This window comes from Somniosus microcephalus, chromosome 31 (genome assembly GCF_052327205.1).
Source record: "Somniosus microcephalus isolate GS21.2 chromosome 31, FLI_Smic_1.0, whole genome shotgun sequence".
NCBI classification, from domain to species: domain Eukaryota; kingdom Metazoa; phylum Chordata; class Chondrichthyes; order Squaliformes; family Somniosidae; genus Somniosus; species Somniosus microcephalus.
Genome location: NC_141017.1, coordinates 15,313,087 through 15,337,068, shown reverse-complemented (window position 1 = coordinate 15,337,068; position 23,982 = coordinate 15,313,087). Strand labels below are relative to the sequence as shown.

Genomic DNA, 23,982 nt, shown 5'->3' with positions numbered 1-23,982 from the left:
AATGTTGGAGTCCATTATTAAGGAAGCAGTAACAGGACATTTGGATAAGCATAATTTAATCGGACAGAGTCAGCATGGTTTTATGAAGGGGAAGTCATGTTTGACAAATTTGCTCGAATTCTTTGAGGACGTAACAAACAGGGTGGATAAAGGGGAACCAGTAGATGTGCTGTATTTGTACTTCCAAAAGGCATTTGACAAGGTGCCACACAAAAGATTACTGTACAAGATAAAAAATCACGGGATTGGGGGTAATATACTGGCATGGGTGGAAGATTGGCTATCTAACAGAAAACAGAGAGTTGGGATAAATGGTTCATTCTCGGGTTGGCAATCAGTAACTAGTGGTGTTCCGCAGGGGTCAGTGCTGGGACCCCAACTCTTTACAATCTATATTAACGATTTGGAGGAAGGGACCGAGTGCAATGTATCCAAGTTTGCCGACGATACAAAGATGGGCGGGAAAGCAGTGACTGAGGAGGACATAAAAAACCTGCAAAAGGACATAGACAGGCTAAGTGAGTGAGCAGAAATTTGGCAGATGGAATATAATGTTGGAAAGTGTGAGGTTATGCACTTTGGCAGAAAAAACCAAAGAGCAAGTTATTATCTAAATGGAGAGAAACTGCAAAGTGCTACAGTACAAAGGGATCTGGGGGTCCTGGTGCATGAAACACAGAAGGTTAGTATGCAGGTACAGCAGGTGATCAGGAAATCCAATGGAATCTTGGCTTTTATTGCAAGGGGGATGGAGTATAAAAACAGGGAAGTCTTGCTTCAGTTATACAGGGTACTGGTGAGGCCACACCTGGAATACTGCGTGCAGTTTTGGTTTCCATATTTAAGAAAAGATATACTTGCTCTCGAGGCAGTTCAGAGAAGGTTCACTCGGTTGATTCTGGAGATGAGGGGGTTGACTTATGAGGAAAGGTTGAGTAGGTTGGGACTCTACTCATTGGAATTCAGAAGAATGAGAGGCGATCTTATCGAAACATATACGATTGTGAGGGGGCTTGATCGGGTGGATGCGGGGAGGATGTTTCCACTGATGGGTCAGACTAATCTTAGAATAAGGGGCTGCCGTTTCAAAACTGAGATGAGGAGAAACTTCTTCACTCAGAGGGTAGTAAATCTATGGAATTTGCTACCCCAGAGAGCTGTGGAAGCTGCGACATTAAATAAATTTAAAACGCAGATAGACAGTTTCCTAGCTGATAAGGGTATTAGGGGTTACAGGGAGCGGGCAGGGAAGTGGACGTGAGTCTAGGTTCGGATCAGCCATGATCCTATTGAATGGCGGAGCAGGCCCGAGGGGCCGTATGGCCTACTCCTGCTCCTACTTCTGATGTTCTTATGTTCTCCCATTGCCCATTAGACGCTCCCATTGCCCATTAGACCCTCCCATTGCCCATCAGACTCTCCCATTGCCCATTAGACCCTCCCATTGCCCATTAGAACCTCCCATTGCCCATCAGACTCTCCCATTGCCCATTAGACGCTCCCATTGCCCATTAGAACCTCCCATTGCCCATCAGACTCTCCCATTGCCCATTAGACCCTCCCATTGCCCATCAGACTCTCCCATTGCCCATCAGACTCTCCCATTGCCCATTAGACCCTCCCATTGCCCATCAGACTCTCCCATTGCCCATTAGACCCTCCCATTGCCCATCAGACTCTCCCATTGCCCATCACTCTCCCATTGCCCATTAGACCCTCCCATTGCCCATCAGACTCTCCCATTGCCCATTAGACCCTCCCATTGCCCATTAGACACTCCCATTGCCCATCAGACTCTCCCATTGCCCATTAGACCCTCCCATTGCCCATTAGACCCTCCCATTGCCCATTAGACCCTCCCATTGCCCATTAGACCCTCCCATTGCCCATCAGACTCTCCCATTGCCCATCAGACCCTCCCATTGCCCATTAAACCCTCCCATTGCCCATTAGACCCTCCCATTGCCCATTAGACCCTCCCATTGCCCATCAGACCCTCCCATTGCCCATCAGACCCTCCCATTGCCCATCAGACCCTCCCATTGCCCATTAGGCCCTCCTCTTCCCATTGGCCATTACTTGTCAGGTTGCCCTTTGACCTAACTGTTATAGTCTCCACTATCCAATCTGTTACACTGTCCATTTCATTACCTGTGGCCACCCCCTCTCCTGTTAAACTCTCCATTGCATCACTTGTGAAATTGTTCATAATGTTGGGACGAAGCCCCATTCCAGTGTCGGATGCTTCGACGTCATGCAGTTGCTACGCTAACGCTGCTGTGCTTTAGCCTGGACCCACTGAGCCTGAAGCGTCTGCATTGAGTAAGTGGGTTATCCACATGAGTGTGTGTTGACAGTAAAACAGCCAACAACTTAACCAATTAGATAAAATGGTGGAATGGGTTACAGACACACAGAAAATAAGATCACGGACAAGACCATGGGGCTTTATCAACCATTTGGAGTGACAGCGAAACAGGTTACAGTGCGGAAATGGCGAATGGGGTGGCCCGCGGAAAGACATCATGAGATTTAACAAGGGCATCAATACTAAAACAAGCCAACACGAGGCAGTCCTGTGGGTGTGACATCAAAGCATGTTCTACCATCATACGAAACAAATCAGCTCCTTAACTGGTTAGCCAATGGTTGGCACAGCACTTAACATCCACCCCCGCACCCCAGTTTAACTGGTTGCTAAGTAACCACAGGGCCTAGTGATTGGTTGCTCACAAGTCCAATAGGATTGACTAGAGTTGGCGCAGAGTGTAAAGTGAGATGCACCTCTTTGCCCAGATACATGGGCACTGGGTCAGCACACGTGTAACCTCGATTAATGGACCCTCTTCTTTCATTCAATCAAAGTAGGTAATGGCTCAGGCCCCATTTTCTGGCGATCCGGTTATTCCATCTGTTTTCATTTAATCAATCTTGTCACCATTTTTCCAAGGGATTGTGAAATGTGACTTGTCAAAGGCTGTGGAGATTCGGGGGTCTTTTAACTAACCCTTTTCTCTTACTCGAAACTGTGTCATAATCTGCTAGCTGCTAATATTAGTTCTGCACAAGATTGCTGTTGAGTTCTGGGAGTAGATGAAGGATATGCAACGAGAACAAAATCATTTCATTATTCTGTGACAGGTTTGTTGAATCGTCAGCTTTAAAAAAAAAAGAAAAATTAATCCACTGGTTACAGTGCTCGAAAATATGTTAATCTATTTTCTCTTTTTTCTTGCACCTTTTTCACTCTCTCTCTCTTCCGATGCTTAAATAGAAGTGGAACAAAAAGGTAAAGCTATAACATACACAGTTCCAACCCCAACACTTTGTTTTTTGTACCTATATAATTGTTTACTCCCTTACCCCCTTTCTCTGGTGTGCTGGCCCCAGCAGGGGCAGATGTGTAGCCAAGAATTAATTCCGACGCTATCTCTACCTGTAACTAGCAGTCATTAGCCTGTATCACATACCTAACATGGGGACATCAGTAAGTGTAAAAAAAAAGTCGTTCGGGATGTGTGTTTTACCTCCTTAGGGATATTCCTCACCCATGGGTGCCTCAGTGTGTCCGTAAACGCCATCTGCCTGATTTTATCCAGAACCTTCTTCATGTTTCCCATAGCAACCGGGTTTCCTGGGCTACCTCACTCGCTGCTCCTCTCTCTCCTCTTGCCTTTTTCCGATCTTCCTTTTCCGCAACCTGTAAACTTTGTTTATCTATGATTTTGGCTCTTTGATTGGTTCCGCGCGCAATGACTCGACCAGACGCAAGATTGAATTTCTTTATTTGTTTACTGCTTAAGTTGAGGAGGTTTTTTTTTTTTTAAAACGGTAAAAAAAAATAGGTGGTAACTTTTTGTGTGCTCGGTACAGCCGGGATGTGATGCAATCATGATGTGATATTCTGACCACTTTTGACGTGAGGTGGGGCAATGCTGAGGGATTCATTGTAATCAGGGAACGGTGGACTTAACTACCGCTTAAGGCGCAGGGAGCGGAATCAGCGGGAAAATGCGCCTTCCATTGCTGCCCAACCGCTCACAACAGTGTTTTCATCCGATCTGCATCTCACTTTACACTCTGGGTCTATTGGGCTTCGCAGGACAAGAGGTGGGAGTGAGTCTCGAGGCTGCGCCGGTCGAAGGCGTCAGGCGGTCACGAGGGGGACCAACATCACGTGTCAACGGTTTAAGCGCGCGAATTCCGGGCTCTGCCATTAGGTCGCCAGACCTCCGGGATTGCTCCCCCTGGAGTCTCCAGGAATTGAAGGTTAATCTCCGGGACACCCTGCCGCGAGTAACGCACGGGGGGGAAAAAAAAAATCAGAGGAGGCGGGGGCGTTAAAAAAATGTGTCATTTCTTTTAATTTTCTTTGAACACTTTTGTTTATTAGTTGTAAAAAGTATATAGGGGATAGGGAAAACTAGGCTGTTTGACTGACGGTCAAGAAATATCCAACCAGGTAACGAAGAGTCTGTTTGCTTTCCGATTGGCCGGAGGGAGGCGGGGCGCGCCGGGAGATTGGACGTGTTGGGCGACCAATGGCGGGAGTGTGGGGGGGGCGGGGCATTTGGAGGCCAAACCTCCAATGGAGTGGCGACTGTGAAAGCCTGTCACAAGCACTCCGACACAAGCAGGAACGTATTATCAGTCTGGTGACTATTAGAAGTTCATTTCTTGCATTCAGTGAGCAGCTCGTGGGTTCGAGCCTGACCAGTGTCCATCCGTGTCGGAATTGCTCAGCTCACCACTCCCGGTTCAAAACCAGTGAGACCTTTTTCTTTAACTTAGCTTGGGCTACCTGTGCTCTGAGTGTGTATCCCTGTGATAATCATAAGAATTAGGAGTGGGAGTAGGTCTTATGGCCTCTCGAGCCTGCTCCGCCATTCACTAAGATCATGGCTGATCTTCGATCACAACTCACACTTTCCTGCACTATCTCCATATCCCTTAATTCCGCTTGAGTCCAAAAATCTATTGGTCTCAGCCTTGAATATACTCATTGAATGAGCATCCACAGCCCTCTGGGGCAGAGAATTCCAAAGATTCACAACCCTCTGAGTGAAGAAATTGCTCCTCATCTTGTTCCGAAATAGCCAACCCCTTATCCTGAGTCTATGCCCCCTAGCTCTAGACACTCCAGCCAGGGGAAACAACCTCTCAGCATCTACCCTGTCCATCCCCCTCACAATTTAATTTTAGAAGAATGAGATCACCTCTCATTCTTCTAAACTCCAGAGAGTACAGATCCAATCTACTCAATCTCTCATGCTCTAGGTGTTCCCCTGTGATACTCGTGCCCTGAGTGTGTTCCCCTGTGATACTCGTGCCCTGAGTGTGTTCCCCTGTGATACTCGTGCTCTGAGAGTGTTTCCCTGTGGTAATCGTGCCCTGAGTGTGTTCCCCTGTGATACTCGTGCCCTGAGTGTGTTCCCCTGTGATACTCGTGCTCTGAGAGTGCTTCCCTGTGGTAATCGTGCCCTGAGTGTGTTCCCCTATGATACTCATGCCCTGAGTGTGTTCCCCTGTGATACTGGTGCCCTGAGTGTGTTCCCCTATGATACTCGTGCTCTGAGAGTGTTTCCCTGTGGTAATCGTGCTCCGAGTGTGTTCCCCTGTGGTAATCGTGCCCTGAGCGTGTTCCCCTATGATACTCGTGCCCTGAGTGTGTTCCCCTGTGATACTCGTGCCCTGAGTGTGGTGCCCTGAGTGTGTTCCCCGATGATACTCGTGCTCTGAGAGTGTTCCCCTGTGGTAATCGTGCCCTGAGCGTGTTCCCCTATGATACTCGTGCCCTGAGTGTGTTCCCCTGTGATACTCGTGCCCTGAGTGTGTTCCCCTGTGACACTCGTGCCCTGAGTGTGTTCCCCTGTGATACTCGTGCCCTGAGTATGTTCCCCTGGGGTACTTGCGCTCCGATTGCCTTTTCCTGCGCTACCAATTACCAATCTAGCTGACGGCTGCTCATTTGTTTTAACACATTCATGCACACAATTTTACAAATTCTCTTAAAGTTGGAGTTGTCAGCACACAAAGCTGAAATACGCAAGTTTAAAAAAAAGGTTATTTGCAAATAAATAATAGCATTGTGCAATAAGTGTTAACAGTGCAACTTGTATAAATGAATAACGCCTGTAAAGGATCAGTAAGCATGGCTCTTGATTCACCTCAAGTCTCTGTGAAATAGTGAGCAATTCTCTTGGTCAATTCCGCCATAGCTGTTGTACTCGTGCTCCGAATGTGTTTCCCTGTGATACTTGTGCTCCGAGTGTGTTTCCCTGTGGTACTCGTGCTCTGAGTGTGTTTCCCTGTGATACTCGTGCTCCGAGTGTGTTTCCCTGTGATACTCGTGCTCCGAGTGTGTTTCCCTGTGATACACGTGCTCCGAGTGTGTTTCCCTGTGATACTCGTACTCCGAATGTGTTTCCCTGTGGTACTCGAGCTGAGTGTGTTTTTCTGTGCTGTGCTATGAATAATGGCCACCCATTGATCTGTACAATGTCAACATAGCTTGTTCTGTCCTATAACCCAATGCCTCAGATTCATATTAGCACCTAATTCGTTGTATTGATGTTTCTTTACCGCCTAGCTGCTTTTAAATGTATGATCAATGATCGCTCCCAAATCTTTTTTCTGTTTTAGCTACTATCAGTGAAGAAGCTTCAAAAAGCATCCTTTTGGTGTTGAACACATTTACTGTTGCACCTTGTGCACCTCACTCAACATTTACATCCACGTGACTGACATAAGAAAACTACTAGGCACTTGGTCTAAGCGTTAAATAAAGCTTTAATCAACTGTTTTACAACATGGAGGTCTAGTTGTGTCCTTCACTAGTTCCTGTTAAGAATGTCCTGCGCAAGCTGGGCCCGTGCCCGAGTATTTATACTCTCCCTGGACAGCACCACCCGCAGGCCGCTTAGTATTATTTCATAAGTCTTTCTTCCATGAATGACTGATTCATGTCAGTGACAATCTATCTGACGTCTCTTAGCTCATCTACTTCAGTCTTTCTGACGATCATAACCTCTACTGGCCATGTAACTACCGGATTGTATAAACCCATCTGGTTCACTAATGTCCTTTAGGGAAGGAAATCTGCCGTCCTTACCCGGTCTGGCCTATATGTGGTTCCAGACCCACAGCAATGTGGTCGACTTTTACCTGCCCTCTGAGATGGCCTAGCAAGCCACTCAGTTGTATCAAACCACTATGACAAATTATAATAAGAATAAAACCGGACAGACCATCCGACATCGACCTCGGCATTGGGTTCAGACACTACAAAGGCACACCCAGCCCTCGCGACCCTGCAAAGTCCTCCTCATTAACACCTGGGGACTTATAGAATCATAGAAATTTACGGCACAGAAGGAGGCCATTCGGCCCATCGTGCATGTGCCGTTCGAAAAAGAGCGATCCAGCCTAATCCCCCTTTCCAGCTCTTGGTCCGTGGCCCTGTGGGTTACGGCACTTCAAGTGCACATTAAAGTACTTTTTAAATGTGATGAGGGTCTCTGCCTCGACCACCCTTTCAGGCAGTGAGTTCCAGACCCCCCACCACCCTCTGGGTGAAAAAAGTTCTCCTCAACTCCCCTCTAAACCTCCGACCAATTACTTAAAATCTCTGCCCCCTGGTTATTGACCCCTCTGCTAAGGGAAATAGGTCCTTCCTATCCACTCTATCTAAGCCCCTCATTATTTTATACACCTCAATTAAATCTCCCCTCAGCCTCCTCTGCTCCAAAGAAAACAACCCCAGCCTATCCAATCTTTCCTCATCGCTAAAATTCTCCAGTCCTGGCAACATCCTCGTAAATCTCCTCTGTACCCTCTCCAGTGCAATCACATCCTTCCTGTAATGTGGTGACTATAACTGCACGCAGTAATCTAGCTGTGGCCTAACTAGTGTTTTATACAGTTCAAGCATAACCTCCCTGCTCTTATATTCTATGCCTCGGCTAATAAAGGAAAGTATCCCGTATGCCTTCTTAGCCGCCTTATCTACCTGTCCTGCTACCTTCAGGGATCGGTGGACATGGTCCCTCTGATCTTCTGCACGTATCATCTGCAAACTTCTTAATCATGCCCCCTACATTGAAGTCTAAATCATTGCTAGGTACCACAAAAAGGAATTGTGCCAAAATTGGGAGAGCTGTCCCACAGACTAGTCAAGCAACAGCCTGACATAGTCATACTCACAGAATCATACCTTTCAGCCAATGTCCCAGACTCCTCCATCACCATCCCTGGGTATGTCCTGTCCCACCGGCAGGACAGACCCACCAGGGGTGGCGGCACAGTGGTATACAGTTCGGGAGGGAGTGGCCCTGGGAGTCCTCAACATTGACTCTGGACCCCATGAAGTCTCATGGCTTCAGGTCAAACATGGGCAAGGAAACCTCCTGCTGATTACCACCTACCGCCCTCCCTCAGCTGATGAATCAGTTCTCCTCCATGTTGAACATTACTTGGAAGAAGCACTGAGAGTAGCAAGGGCACAGAATGTACTCTGGGTGGGGCACTTCAATATCCATCACCAAGAGTGGCTCAGTAGCACCACTGCTGACCGAGCTGGCCAAGACCTGAAGGACATAGCTGCCAGCCTGGGCCTGCGATAGGTGGTGAGAGAACCAACACGAGGGAAAAACCTACTTGACCTCATCCTCACCAATCTCCCTGTCGCAGATGCATCTGTCCATGTTGCATGGCACTACCACCGTGCCAAATTAGATAGATTCAGAACAGATCTAGCAGTTCAAAACTGGGCATCCATGAGGAGGATGCTCCATGAATATCCCCGTCCTCAATGATGACGGAGCCCAACACGTGAGTGCAAAAGACAAGGCTGAAGCATTTGCAACCATCTTCAGCCAGAAATGTTGAGTGGATGATCAACCATGGCCTACTCCTGAGGTCCACACCATCACAGAAGCCAGTCTTCAGCCAAATCAAGTCACTCCACATGGTATCAAGATATGGTTGAGCGCATTGGATACAACAAAGGCTCTGGGCCCTGACAACATCTCGGCTGTCGTGCTGAAGACTTGTGCTCCAGAACTAGCCGCGCCTCTAGCCAAGCTGTTCCAGTACAGCTACAACACTGGCATCTACCCGACAACGTGGAAAACTGCCCAGGAATGTCCTGTCCACAAAAAGCAGGACAAATCTAACCTGGCCAATTACCGCCCCATCAGTCTACGCTCAATCATCAGCAAAGTGATGGAAGGTGTCATCGACAGTGCTATCAAGTGGCACTTACTCACCAACAATCTGCTCACTGATGCCCAGTTTGGGTTCCGCCAAAACCACTCAGCTCCAGACCTCATTACAGCCTTGGTCCAAACATGGACAAAAGAGCTGAATTCCAGAGGTAAGGTGAGAGTGACTACCCTTGACATCAGGCAGCATTTGACCAAGTGTGGCATCAAGGAGCCCAAGAAAACTGACATCAATGGGAATCGGGGGGGAAAACTCGCCACTGGCTGGAGTCATACCTAGCACAAAGGAAGATGGTTGTGGTGGTTGGAGGCCAATCATCTCAGCCCAGGTCATCAAGTATCATCTACAAGAGGCGCCTCCCAAACCCGCGACCTCTACCACCTAGAAGGACAAGGACAGCAGGGGCATGGGAACACCACCACCTCCAGGTTCCCCTCCAAGTCACTCACCATCGTCGCTGGGTCAAAATCCTGGAACATCCTCCCTAACAGCACTGTGGGAGCACCTTCACCACACGGACTGCAGCGGTTCAAGAAGGTGGCACACCACCACCTTCTCAAGGGCAATTAGGGTGGGCAATAAATGCCGGCCTTGCCAGCGATACCCACATCCCATGAATGAATTTTTTTTTAATGCCTCAGGCAGTGAAGTTTCCATTTATTTGCAGCTCTGAGTGTGTTTCCCTGTGGTACTCGTGCTCTGAGTGTGTTTCCCTATGGTACTCGTGCTCTGAGTGTGTTTCCCTGTGGTACTCGTACTCTAAGCGTCTTTCTCTCAGGTACCTCGCTCGACCCCTCCACTGCCTCTGATTTGTCACGCTGCTTATCCACCATCTAGCATTGGATGAGCAGAAACTTTCTACAATTAAATACTGGGAAGACCAAAGCCATTTTCTTCACCCCCCCGCCTCCCCACCACCACCTAGCCACCAGCTCCATCCTGTCCCTGGCCACTGATGCTGAATCAGACTGTTCGCAAGCTTGGCATTCTATTTGACTCTGAGCTGAGCTTCGCACCCCATATCCTGTCCATCACCAAGGCCACCTACTTCCACCTCCGTACCATCGCCCGTCTCCGCCCCTGCCGCATCTCATCTGCTGCTGAATCCCTCACCCATGCCCTTGTTACCTCTGGATGTGACTATCTCAATGGTCTCCTGGCTGACCTCCCATCTTCCACCTTCAGTAAACTTGATCTCAGCCAAGACTCTGCTGCCCGTGACCTAACTCCCAACAAGTCCCGTTCACCCATCACCCCTGTTCTCGTTGCCCTAAATTGGCTCTTGCTCCACCAATGCCTCAAATTTCAAATTCTCATCATTGTGTTCAAATCCCTCCATGGCCTCGCCCCTACCTATCTCAGTAGCCTTCTCCAGCCCTACAACCCTCCAAGATCTCTGTGTTGCTCCAACTCTGGCCTCTTGTGCATCTCCCACTTCCTTCCCTCCACCATTGGCGGCTGTGCCCTCAGCTCTAAGCCTTCAGCTCTGGAATTCCCTCCCTAAACCTCTCTGCCTCTCTCTCCTCCTTTAAGACGCTCCTCAATACTTACCTCTTTGACCAAGATTTTGGTCACCTGCCCTAATGTCTCCTTCTGTGGCTCGGTGTCAAATTTTGTTGGATAACGCTCCTGTGAAGCACCTTGGAACATTTTACTATGTTAAAGGCGCTATAGAAATACAAGTTGTTTTTGGTACTTGTGTTCCAAGTGTGTTTCTCTATGATACTCATGCTCTGAGTGTGTTTCTCTGTGGGACTCGTTCTCTGAGTGTGTTTCTCTGATACTCGTGCTCCGAATGTGTTTCCCTGTGATACTCGTGCTCTGAGTGTGTTTCTCTGTGGCACTCGTGCTCCGAATGTGTTTCCCCGTGATACTCGTGCTCTGAGTGTGTTTCTCTGCGGTACTCGTGCTCCTGAGTGTGTTTCCCTGGGGTACTCGTGCTCTGAGTGTGTTTCTCTGTGGTACTCGTGCTCCGAATGTGTTTCCCTGGGGTACTCGTGCTCTGAGTGTGTTTCTCTGTGGTACTCGTGCTCCTGAGTATGTTTTCCTGGGGTACTCGTACTCTGAGTGTGTTTTATGAAAGCGAAATCATGTTTGACAAATTTGCTAGAGTTCTTTGCGGATTTAACAAACAGGTTGGATAAAGGGGAGCCAGTAGGTGTCGTGTATTGGTATTCCAGAAGGCATTCTTTAAAGTGCCACATAAAAGGTTACTGCACAAGATAAGAGCTCACGGGTTTGGGGGTAATATATTGGCATGGACAGGGGATTGGCTAACTAACAGAAAACAGAGAGTCGGGATAAATGGGTCATTTTCCGGTTGGCAATCAGTAACTAGTGGGGTGCCACAGGAATCAGTGATGGGGCCTCAACTATTTACAATCTATGTTAATGACTTGGATGAAGGGACCGAGTGTACGGTAACCAAATATGCTGATGATACGCAGATAGGGGGGTTAGCAAGTTGTGAGGAGGACACAAAGAATCTGCAAAGGGATATAGATAGGTTAAGTGAGCGGGCAAAAATTTGGCAGATGGAGTATAATGTGGGAAAATGTGAGGTTATCCACTTTGGAAGGAAGAATGAAAAAGCAAATTATTATTTAAATGGAGTGAGACCACAAAATGCTGCGGTACAAAGGGATCTGGGGGTCCAAGTGCATGAAACACAAAAGGTTAGCATGCAGGTACAGCAAGTAATTAGCTAATGGAATGTTGGCCTTTATTGCAAGGGGTATGGAGTATAAAAGTAGGGAAGTTTTGATGCAACTTTACAGGGCGTTGGTGAGACCACACCTGGAGTACTGCGTACAGTTTTGGTCTCTATATTTAAGGAAGGATATATTTGCACTGGAGGCAGTGCAGAGAAGGTTCACTAGGTTGATTTCTGGGTGAAGGGGTTGACGTATGAAGAAAGGTTGAGCAGGTTGGGCCTATACTCATTGGAGTTTAGAAGAATGAGAGGGGATTTTATTGAAACATATAAGATTCCGAAGGGGATTGACAGCGTGGAGGCTGAGAGGATGTTTCCCCTCGTGGGGGAATCGAGAACAAGGGGGCATAGTCTCAGAATGAGGGGTCGCCCATTTAAGACGGAGATGAGGAGGAATTCCTTCTCTCAGAGGGTCGTGAATCTTTGGAATTCTCTACCCCAGAGAGCTGTGGAGGCGGAGTCATTGAATATATTCAAGGCGGAGATTGACGGACATTTGAATTACAGGGGAGTCAAGGTGTATGGGGAGAGAGCGGGAAAGTGGTGTTGAGGCCTGTAACATTTGCATACTGAATTATCATTGGCCCGTAGGCATCTGTAAGGAATACCTATTATATTCACATGTGATCACATGCTGAGTTGTCATTGGCCTGCAGGCATCTGTAAGGACTACTATTGTTTGGAAGACCCAAGGGGTCCGGACTCCATCTTGTCCACACGGTGCTGTACTGTTGAGAGTCAGAACAAACCTGATGCTTCATAAAAGAGTTTAAACTGTAATACTCCGTTGTCCTGCAATTTATTATTTTTGTACAAAGTGTGCAAAACAAGACATGGTGTCAGAACAGGGATTTGAAATGGATATCGTTGGAGCTCCCTTACCTCGAATGAATTGGGGATCTTTGAACTTACATAGAGAATGGTGCAAGTTCAAGCAACACGTGGAATTAATGTTCTCGGGTCCGTTGAAAAGAAAAGGAGAGGAAGAAAAATGCAGCTACCTACTCCTGTGGATCGAAGAAAAAGGGAGAGACATTTTTAACACATGGTCTCTCACCGCAGATGAAGCAAAGGTACTGAAAAGTTATTTTGACTGTTTTGAAGCATATGTGATGCCCAAGACAAATACGATATTCGCTAGGTACAAGTTTCAGGAGAAAGTACAAGGAGCTAGTGAGTCGTTTGAACAGTTCGTGACTGAATTAAAACTGCTGGTAAAAGTCTGTGAATATGCAGATAAAGATGAGATGGTCAGAGACCGCATCGTGTTTGGAATACATTCAGCTAAAGTGAGAGAGAAACTTTTGAATGTTGGGTCCGGGCTAACGCTGGACAAAGCTATAGACATAGGTAGATCGCACGAGATAGCCCAAGCACAGTTGTAAACCATAACCGGCGCCACGAGCAGCTCGAGTGAACAGACAGTGCACGCAGTTAATAGACACACACCAAAGAACACCGCCCAGAGAGCGTGTTTAAGAACAGAGAGAGTTCTAAAAATGGGCGACACAGACATAAAACGCTTCAAAAACTGTGGATATTGTGGAAACAACTGGCATGGAGAAAAGGAGTACTGCCCTGCCAAAGGAAGGCAATGTACTAAATGTGGTAAACGGAACCACTTTGCTAAAGTTTGCAAGACTGTTTTCGGAAAAGCAGTACACACAGTGAGTGACAGCCAAATGCCAGATAGAGAACCAAATGCAGAGGAACTGTTTATTGATTCTGTGTCACAGAAAAAACAGATTGCAGAGACTGAGCAAGCCTATGCCGATATTGAGATAGGAAAACAGGGCACAGAGCTTAAGTTTAAACTAGACACTGGACCACAGGTTAATGTAATTCCTCTGAGTGAGTATCACAGCTTGAAGGATGAGTGTGAGCTACAGCCCACCTCACGCAGACTGACCGGCTATGGGGGTGAGCAGCTCATTGTAAAAGGCACATGTGTGATGAAATGCAAGTACAAAGAAAGCGACATGATGCTGGACTTTTACATTGTTGACACTCAAGCACCTCCAGTGCTAGGTCTAAAGGCATGTTTAGACATGGACCTCGTCAAGCTAGTGCTATCATTGACAGCACCAGTTGATAAGCAGACAGTTATGGAGGAGTTTGCTGACGTTTTCAAAGGAATCGGACTATTCCCAGGTGAATGCACTATTCACCTTGACCCAGCAGCAACCCCTGTGGTTTGCCCACCGAGAAGGATACCCCTTGCTCTACATAGTCACCTGAAGGAGGAGCTGTAGAGCTTGGAGAATACAGAAATCATCGTCCGGGAAACAGAACCGACAGAGTGGGTCAACGCGTTAGTAGTGGTTGAGAAACCACGTACAGGCAAGCTCAGAGTCTGTCTCGACCCCAGAGATTTGAACAAGGCTATCAATCGCCCTCACTACCCTCTACCAACGCTAGATGACATCACACCCAAGCTAGTGGGAGCACGTTACTTCAGTGTAATGGACGCACGATCAGGATACTGGATTATCAAGCTCACGGAAGAGTCATCTAAGCTAACAACGTTCAACACACCATTTGGACGCTACCGATTTCTGTGGTTACCATTTGGTCTTATCTCAGCTCAGGATGAATTCCAGCGGAAGATCGCCGAAACCTATGAAGGCCTCGACGGAGTAGTCGCAATCGTAGACGACATCCTCATCTATGGCAGGAATAGAGAGGAACATGACAGGAACCTCCGTGCGATGCTACAAAGATCACGGGAGAAAGGTATCCGGCTCAACCCCGAGAAAAGCATAATCGGATCCACCGAGATCAGTTATTTCAGGCATCGCCTCTCAACTGATGGCATTAAGCCGGATCAAGAGAAAATCTCCGCCATCAAGAAGATGGAGCCGCCAAAGAACCGCGCAGAGCTAGAGACAGTACTGGGCATGGTTAACTACTTAGCCAAGTTTGCCCCGAGCCTCTCTGAAATCAACGCACCCATGCGTCAGTTGCTCAAACAATCCAATGAGTTCCTGTGGGACAAACAACATGACACACCATTTCAGAAAATGAAAGACCTAATCACCAGAGAACCAGGACCAGTTCTTGCCTACTTCGACCCCAACAAAGAGCTCAGATTACAAGTGGACACGTCAAAGTATGGACTAGGCGCAGTATTACTGCAAGAAGGAAAGCCCATCGGCTACGCTTCCAGATCTCTCTCAGACAGTGAAATCAACTATGCTCAAATCGAGAAAGAGCTATATGCAATTCTGTTTGGATGTAAGCGTTCCCACCAGTACGTCTATGGCCGACAAGTCATTGTGGAATCCGACCACAAGCCCCTCGAGTCAATTATGAGGAAACCACTAGCCGCAGCCCCACCAAGGCTACAGAGAATGATCCTTCAGCTACAGAAGTACGACTTCACAATCATTCACCGTCCAGGCAAAGACATTCCTGTCGCAGACACACTCTCCAGAAAGTCTCTTAGCTACCAGGACAGCAGCCTCAGTGAAGGCATGGATGTGCAGGTGCACATGGTGTACAACAGCTTACCTGTAAGTGACTCAAAACTGAAGGAGATCCGAGCAGGAACAGAGAAAGATGCACAACTCGCACTGCTGAGCAAAGTCACACATGAAGGATGGCCTTAGGAAAGGAGGAAATGCCCTCAGAGCATATCTGAATTCTGGAACCACAGAGACGAACTGTCACAAATCAACGGAATCATCTTCAAAGGGGAGAAAATCATCATTCCTACCAGTCTCAGAGAAGAGATGTTGACAAAAATTCATGCTGGACATATGGGCATGGAAAAATGCAAACAAAGAGCACGTGACATTGGCCCAGTAATTCCGTTCCAAACGCGTGAGTACGGTCGGGGTACTCACGCGTCTGGCCGGAGGAAATGCCGGTTTTCAGCATGCACAGCGCATGCGGAGAAAACCGGCATTTCCTGTCCTCTGAACGAAGGGGTTCAGAGGCGCAGCGCGTGCGCAGTGAACTTCGTCGATTTCATTCATGGATTCAGTGAGGTTAAGTCCTTACAACTTACACATGAAAAAAGCATGTGTAAAGTTGCTCCAGAGGCTGCGGAGGAAGATATATTTTATCGTGGAGCTTCTGAAAGGCAATATTTTTGTTTGGGAAAGGGAGGAAAGTTATTTTAAGAAATGATGAGGTAAGTTTTAAAGTTTTTTTTTTAAACGGGTTTTAAGTACTGTAGGTAGAAGGAGCAATTGTGGCTGTGTGAATTGAATTTGCTGTGTTTATTAAATGTGAAAATGACTGTTCTAAAATGAGTAATGTAACATTTCCAACATTTTTAAGAAAGAAACTTTTCATCAGTAATATATTCTTTTAAGTAATTATGTATGTATGTCCGTATATATTCCTTTATGTATATGTATATATTCCTTTACTTATGTGTATGAATGTATGTATTTAATTATGATTTTCCAATAAGTTACTTTCTCTGAAAGTCATAATTAAATACACACATTCATACACATAAGTAAAGGAATATATACATACATATATGCAAAGAAATATATACAGACATACATACATAATTACTTAAAAGAATATATTACTGATGAAAAGTTTCTTAAAAATGTTGGAGTCATTTTCACATTTAATAAACACAGCAAATTCAATTCACATAGCCACAATTGCTCCTTCTACCTACAGTACTGAAAACCCGTTTTAAAAAACAAAAATAAACTTTAAAACTTACCTCAGCATTTCTTAAAATAACTTTCCTCCCTTTCCCAAACAAAAATATTGCCTTTCAGAAGCTCCACGATAAAATATATCTTCCTCCGCAGCCTCTGGAGCAACTGTACTCATGCTTTTTTCATGTGTAAGTTGCAAGGACTTAACCTCACTGAAAGCATGAATGAAACCGGCGAATTTTACTGCGCACGCGCTGCCTGTGCAGTCGCACGCGTTCTGCCTCTGAACCCCTTTGTTCAGAGGACAGGAAATGCCGGTTTTCCCCGCATGCGCTGTGCATGCTGAAAACCGGCATTTCCTCCGGCCAGACGCGTGAGTACCCCGACCGTACTCACGCGTTTGGAACGGAATTACTGGGCCAACATTTTACATTTCAATAAAATGAAAAATTTAACAATTGCGCGATTTGCCCCCCCCGCATCTGCGACTGAGGGTCCAAGGAGGTGCATTGCGCAAGAGGTCATCGTCGTACGTATCCTCACACTGTTCCCTTTCGGGAACTGTATGAAGTGGTGGAAGGATTTCTGGCCACGTTAACGCTCCTTCCGTGACCATAACCATCTTCATACCAGCCATTAGGGTGGTTAGTCCTATGGCGTGAGGGTTTTACGGGCTCCCACAACCCATCTGAGGGGGGGGGGCCACCCACACCCGCGGACGCAAGTATCCCGCTGGATGTCCACCCAGAATTTATAGTTGGAGCTCCGACTCCACTTGCCGGGACTGTCTGGAGCGGGGTTTGAAACCCTACTCCTTCTGGCCCAGCGGCGGGGATGCTTACTGCTACGCAAAAGGCCCACTCCGTGCAAAAGGTGACACCCATACGTTTCCTGCGCCTTTTCCCTCCCCGTGACTGGAGCCCTATGCTGCCACTTGAAAGAGCAAGCCATCATCTGTCCTTTTTGCGGCGCCTTTGACTTCTCATTACCAATGATGAGCAGGCGCTGCGCCTCCACCTCGTTGAGGAGATTGCTGAGGTCATCATCAGTTCAATTGTGAGTTCTTTTAATGCCGTGAATTGTGCTCATTCCAGCCATTTCACGTTGCTAATCGGAGTGGGCCTTTGGCGTAGCGGTAGGATCCCCGCCGCTGGGCCAGACAGGGTAGGGTTTCGAACCCCGCTCCAGACAGTCCCGGCAAGTGGAGTCGGAGCTCCGGCTCTAAATTCTGGGTTGACATCCAGTGGGATATTTGCGTCCGTGGGTGTGGGTGGCCCCCCCTCCTTGTATAGCTTGTGGGAGCCCGTAAAACCCTCCCGCCATAGGACTAACCACCCTAATGGCTGGTTCAAAGGTGGTCACGGAATGAGCGTTAATCACGGCCATAAATCCTTCCACCACTTCATACAGTTCCCCAAAGGGAACAGTGTGAAGACACGTATGACGACGACGTTGCTAAATAAATAAATGGAATGAAAAAAATTCTTTCAGGGCTTTTAAAAGTCTTTAAATTGCTTTAATTCTGTTTAAAACTACTTCAGATTCTTCAAAATAATGTAAACGTTTTTAAAAGTTTATAAAAGTTACCAAAAGCTTCATAAAAATACCAAAAACCTATTTGAAATGCTGCTCTGCATGTAAAAATGCTTTTCAGCTTGTGAGAAACATTGGGGGCGTGTCCTGTTAAACTGAGACCTCAAGGGGCGTGTCTCAGTTGCACTGCGCGCTCCAGGCTTCGCGCTGGCTGCACTCCTGGGCGGCGTGATGTCAGACGCTGCCCGGGATTCTTCTCTTTCAAACAGGAATTCCAGGCATCCCTGGAGGTGAACGGCAGGCGCGTCGGGTAAGTGCAGATCGGGGGCTTGCACGCGCGGCAAACCCCCGACCCGAATTTCTGCCCCATTATGTTTTGGCCCGGAATGTGCAAACACATTGAGGACATTGTCAGAAAATGTTCCATTTGTCTAGAACGCTGCCGATCAAATGTCAAAGAGCCCATGATACCTCACTGTATCCCAGACAGGCCCTGGCAGGTCGTGGCAACGGATCTGTTCACATGGAACAATGTCAGCTGCAAGCAAGTGCATGCAAAACGTGTACAGTGACAGCAACACCAAAAGAGATACTATGACAGGTCAGCTAGACTACTGCCGCCGCTGCCCAATGGAGAATCCGTCAGAATCCAGGAGCATGACTACTGGAAGCCAGCAGTCGTCATCCAGCCAGCTGACACTGAGCGATCTTATCATGTCTGCACCCCAGAAAGACAGGTGTACCGCCGCAATCACAGGCACCTCCTGAACACCAAGGAACAACACCGTTATTCTGACGAGAGGATCAGTTCCATACCACACAAGGTCGGGACGAGAGGTCAAGCCTAGAGTTATCCTTGCCTTGTGAACTGCAAAAGGGTGTAGGCGGATCGCTGCCCTAAAAAAACTGTACATCGTTATTGAAACGTTGAGATGTTTTCAATGCTAGTTAAATGTTGAGTTTACTTATATGTTGATGCTACTGAGAACATTATGTAGAAGAAAGGTTCAAAAGTAATGCATAACATTTTTCTTTTAAAAGAAAGCGGATGTAACATTTGCATACTGAATTATCATTGGCCCGCAGGCATCTGTAAGGAATACCTATTATATTCACGTGATCACATGCTGAGTTGTCATTGGCCTGCAGGCATCTGTAAGGACTGCTATTGTTTGGAAGACCCAGGGGGTCCGGACTCCATCTTGTCCACACGGTGCTGTACTGTTGAGAGTCAGAACAAACCAGATGCATCATAAAAGAGTTTAAACTGTAATACTCCATTGTCCTGCAATTTATTATTTTTGTACAAAGTGTGCAAAACAAGACAAGGCCAAGATTGGATCAGCCATGATCTTATTGAATGGCGGAGCAGGCTCGAGGGGCCGATTGGCTGACTCCTGCTCCTGTTTCTTATGTTCTTATCTGTTTCCCTGTGATACTCGTGCTCTGAGTGTGTTTCTCTGTGGTACTCGTGCTCCGAGTGTGTTTCCCTGTGGTACTCGTGCTCTGAGTGTGTTTCCATGCGGTACTCATAGAAACATAGAAGATAGGAGCAGGAGTAGGCCATTCGGCCCCTCGAGCCTGCTCCGCCATTCAATGAGATCATGGCTGATCATCCAAATTCAGTACCCTGTCCCTGCCTTCTCCCCATACCCCTTGATCCCTTTAGCCTTAAGAAATATATCCAACTCCTTGTTGAATATATTTTATGAATTGGCCTCAACTGCACTGTGTGGTAGAGAATTCCACAGGTTCACCACTCTCTGGGTGAAGAAATTCCTCCTCATCTCTGTCCTAAATGGCTCACCCCTTATCCTTAGATTGTGATCCCTGGTTCTGGACTCCCCCGCCATCGGGAACAGCCTTCCTGCATCTAGTCTGTCTAGTCCTGTTAGAATTTTATAAGTTTCAATGAGATCCCCCCTCATTCTTCTAAACTCTAGCAAATATAAATCTAATCGACCCAATCTCTCTTCGTCATTCCTGCCATCCCAGGTATCAGTCTGGTGAATCTTCGCTGCACTCCCTCCATGGCAAGAACATCCTTCCTCAGATAAGGCGACCAAAACTGCACACAATACTCAAGGTGTGGTCTCACCAAGGCCCTGTACAACTGCAGCAAGACATCTTTGCTCCTGTACTCGAATCCTCTCGCTATGAAGGCCAGCATATCATTTGCCTTCTTAACCGCCTGCTGCACCTGCATGCTTACCTTCAGCGACTGGTGCACAAGGACACCCAGGTCTCGTTACACATCTCCTTTTCCCAATCTATTGCCGTTCAGATAATAATATGCCTTCCTGTTTTTGACACCAAAGTGGATAACCTCACATTTATCCACATTATACTGCATCTGCCATGCATCTGCCCAATCGCCCAACCTGTCCAAATCGTACTGGAGTTTCTCTGCATCCTCCTCACAGCACACATGCCCACCCAGCTTTGTGTCGTCTGCAAATTTGGAGATATTACATCTAGTTCCCTCGTTTAGATCATTAATATATATATTGTGAATAACTGGGGCCCTAGCATTGATCCCTGCGGTACCCCACTAGTCACTGCCTTCCCCTCACAAAAAGACCCGTTTATTGCAACACTTTGCTTCCTGTCTGCCAACCAGTTTTCTATCCAAGTCAGTACCTTACCCCCAATCCCATTTGCTTTAACTTTGCATGCTAGTCTCTTATGCGGGACCTTATCGAAAGCCTTCTGAAAGTCCAAATACACCACATCCACTGGTTCTCCCTTATCTATTCTACCAGTTACATCCTCAAAATATTCCAGTAGATTAGTCAAGCATGATTTACCTTTTGTAAATCCATGTTAACTTTGTCCGATCCTGTCACTGTTTTCCAATTGCTCTGCTATTACATCTTTTATAATGGACTCTAGCATTTTCCCCACTACCGATGCCAGGCTTACCGGTCTATAATTCCCTGTTTTTTCTCTACCACCTTTTTTTGAATAGTGGGGTAACATTAGCTACCCTCCAATCAATGGGAACTGTTCCAGAGTCTCTAGAATTTTGGAAGATGACCAGCAATGCATCTACTATTTCTAGGGCCACTTCCTTAAGTACCCTAGGATGTAGATTATCAGGCCCTGGGGATTTATCGGCCTTCAATCCCGTCAATTTCCCTAACACCATTTCCCTACAAATACTGATTTCTTTCAGTTCCTCCCTCTCATTAGACCCTATGTTCCCCGACATCTCTGGGAGTTTATTTGTCTCCTCCTTTGTGAAGACAGAACCAAAGTATGTATTTAATTGGTTGCCATATTTTTGTTCCCCATTATAAATTCCCCTGATTCTGACTGCAAGGGACCTACGCTTGACTTTACCAATCTTTTTCTCTTCACATATCTATAGAAGCTTTTACAGTCAGTTTTATGTTCCCTGCCAGCTTACTCTCATACTCTATTTTCCCCCTCTTACTTAATCCTTTTGTCCTCCTTTGCTGTATCATAAACTGCTCCCAATCCTCAGGTTTGCTGCCTTTTCTGGCCAATTTATATGTCCTCTCCTTGGATCTTATGCTATCCCTAATTTCCCTTGTTAGCCAATGTTGAGTCATCTTTTTTGTTTTATTTTTATGCCAAACAGGGATGAACAAATTCTGTAGTTCATCCATGCGATCTTCAAATGTTTGCCATTGCCTATTCACCGTCAACCCTTTAAGTAACATTCTCCAATCCATCCTAGCCAACCCATGCCTCATACCATCGTAGTTTCTTTTATTTAAATTCAGTACCCAAGTCTCTGAATCAACTACTTCACTCTCCATCTTAATGAAGAATTCCATCATATTATGATCGCTCCTCCCCAAGGGGCCTCGCACAACAAGATTACTAATTAATCCTTTCTCATTACATAATACCCAGTCTAAGATGGCCTGATCTCCAGTTGGTTCCTCGACATATTTGTCCAGGAAACCATCCCGTATACACTTTAGGAATTCCTCTTCCACAGTATTGTTACTAATTTGGTTAGACCAATCTATATGTAGATTAAAGTCACCCATGATAACTGCGGTGCCCTTATTGCACGCATCTCTAATTTCCCATTTAATGCCATCACCAACCTCAGCATCACTGTTTGGGGGTCTGTATACAACTCCCACTAACGTTTTCTGCCCTTTGGTATTTCTCAACTGTACCTATACAGATTCCACTTCATCAGAGCTAATATCCTTCCTTACTATTGTGTTAATCTCCTCTTTAACCAGCAATGCTACCCCACCGCCTTTTCCTTTTTGCCTGTCCTTCCTGAATATTGAATACCCCTGGATGTTGAATTCCCAGCCTTGGTCACCCTGGAGCCATGTCTCCGTAATCCCAATTATATCATATCCGTTTACATCTATTTGCGCAGCTAATTCATCCACCTTATTACGAATGCTCCTCACATTAAGACACAAAGCCTTCAGGCTTGTTTTTTTAACACTCTTAGACCTTTTAGAATTATTGTTTACTGCGGCCATGTTTGATTTACACCATTGATTTCTCTGACTTCCACTTTGGCTTTTCTCCTTCCTGTCTTTTATCCTTGCTTCCCTTTCCTCTGTCTCCCTGCACAGGTTCCCAACCCCCTGCCATTGTAGTTTAAACCCCCCCAACAGCACTAGCAAACACTCCCCCTAGGACATCGGTCCCGGTCCTGCCCAGGTGCAAACCGTCCAGTTTGTACTGGTCCCACCTCCCCCAGAAACGGTTCTAATGCCCCAGGAATTTGAATCCCTCCCCCTTGCACCATTCTTCTAGCCACATATTCAGCTGAAATATCCTTCTATTTCTACTCTGACTAGCACGTGGCACTGGTAGCAATCCTGAGATTACTACCTTTTGAAGTCCTATTTTTTAATTTACCTCCTAACTTCCTATATTCAGCTTTTAGGACCTCATCCCATTTTTTACCTATATCGTTGGTACCTATATGCACCATGACAACTGGCTGTTCACCCTCCCCCTCCAGAATGCCCTGCATCCGCTCCGAGACATCCTTGACCCTTGCACCAGGGAGGAAACATACCATCCTGGAGTCTCGTTTGCGGCCGCAGAAACACCTATCTATTCACCTTACAATAGAATCCCTATCACTATAGCTCTCCCGCTCTTTTTCCTCCCGGCCCATGCAGCAGAACCACCCATGGTGCCAGGAAGTTGGCTGCTGCTGCCTTCCCCCGATAAGCCATCCTCCCCAACAATATCCAAAGCGGTATATCTGTTTGAGAGGGGGATGGCCACATGGGACCCCTGCACTACCTGCCTGCACCTACTACTCTGCCTGGTGGTCACCCATTCCCTTCCTGCCTGTGCAGCTTTTACCTGCGGTGTGACTGTCATAAATCGCAACTTCTACAAGAAGCAACTCGGGAAGTACTACTGAATGGCCAGCTGAGGGCGCCGTCAGAGGAGTATAAATACTCGGGCGTGGGCCCACCTTGGCCAGAGACAATCTGGAAACAGGAAGTTAGTGACTACTAACTAGACCTCCATGTTTTGTTACAAGTCGATTAAAGCCTTGCTTTATGTACAACCAAGTGCGTCGTGAGTCTTTATTACGTCAGTGACCAACTGATTAAAAGTGATATCCACGACTCCTCAACATCGCGAATGCTCCAGAATGTATCCATTCGCAGCTCCAGCGCCACAATGCGGTCTGCCAGTAGCTGCAGCTGGATACACTTCCCGTACACATGGTCGTCAGGGACACAGGAAGTGTCCCTGATTTCCCACATAGTGCAGGAGGAGCATGTCACGGGGCCGAGCTTTGCTGCCATGACTTACCCTTTAATTAATTTAAATTAAATCAATACCACCAATTATACGACAATTAAATGATATACTCAAGGGTCGTTGTTTCCTAGCACTCCCCGCTACACAACA

At 46.8% G+C, this 23,982-nt stretch overlaps 1 protein-coding gene and 1 long non-coding RNA gene across 3 annotated transcripts in view; one reads left to right on the top strand and one right to left on the bottom strand.

Annotated features, from left to right (window-relative positions):
* Nucleotides 1-23,982, top strand: part of LOC147097600 (adhesion G protein-coupled receptor L1-like) — a 410,191-nt gene that overhangs the window by 136,456 nt on the left and 249,753 nt on the right. The window lies entirely within an intron of this gene.
* Nucleotides 2,427-4,046, bottom strand: LOC147097601 (uncharacterized). Its single transcript, XR_015074316.1, has 2 exons — nt 3,528-4,046; nt 2,427-3,158 (listed from the first exon to the last, which is right to left on the bottom strand). It is a non-coding gene; the product is annotated as an uncharacterized LOC147097601 (long non-coding RNA).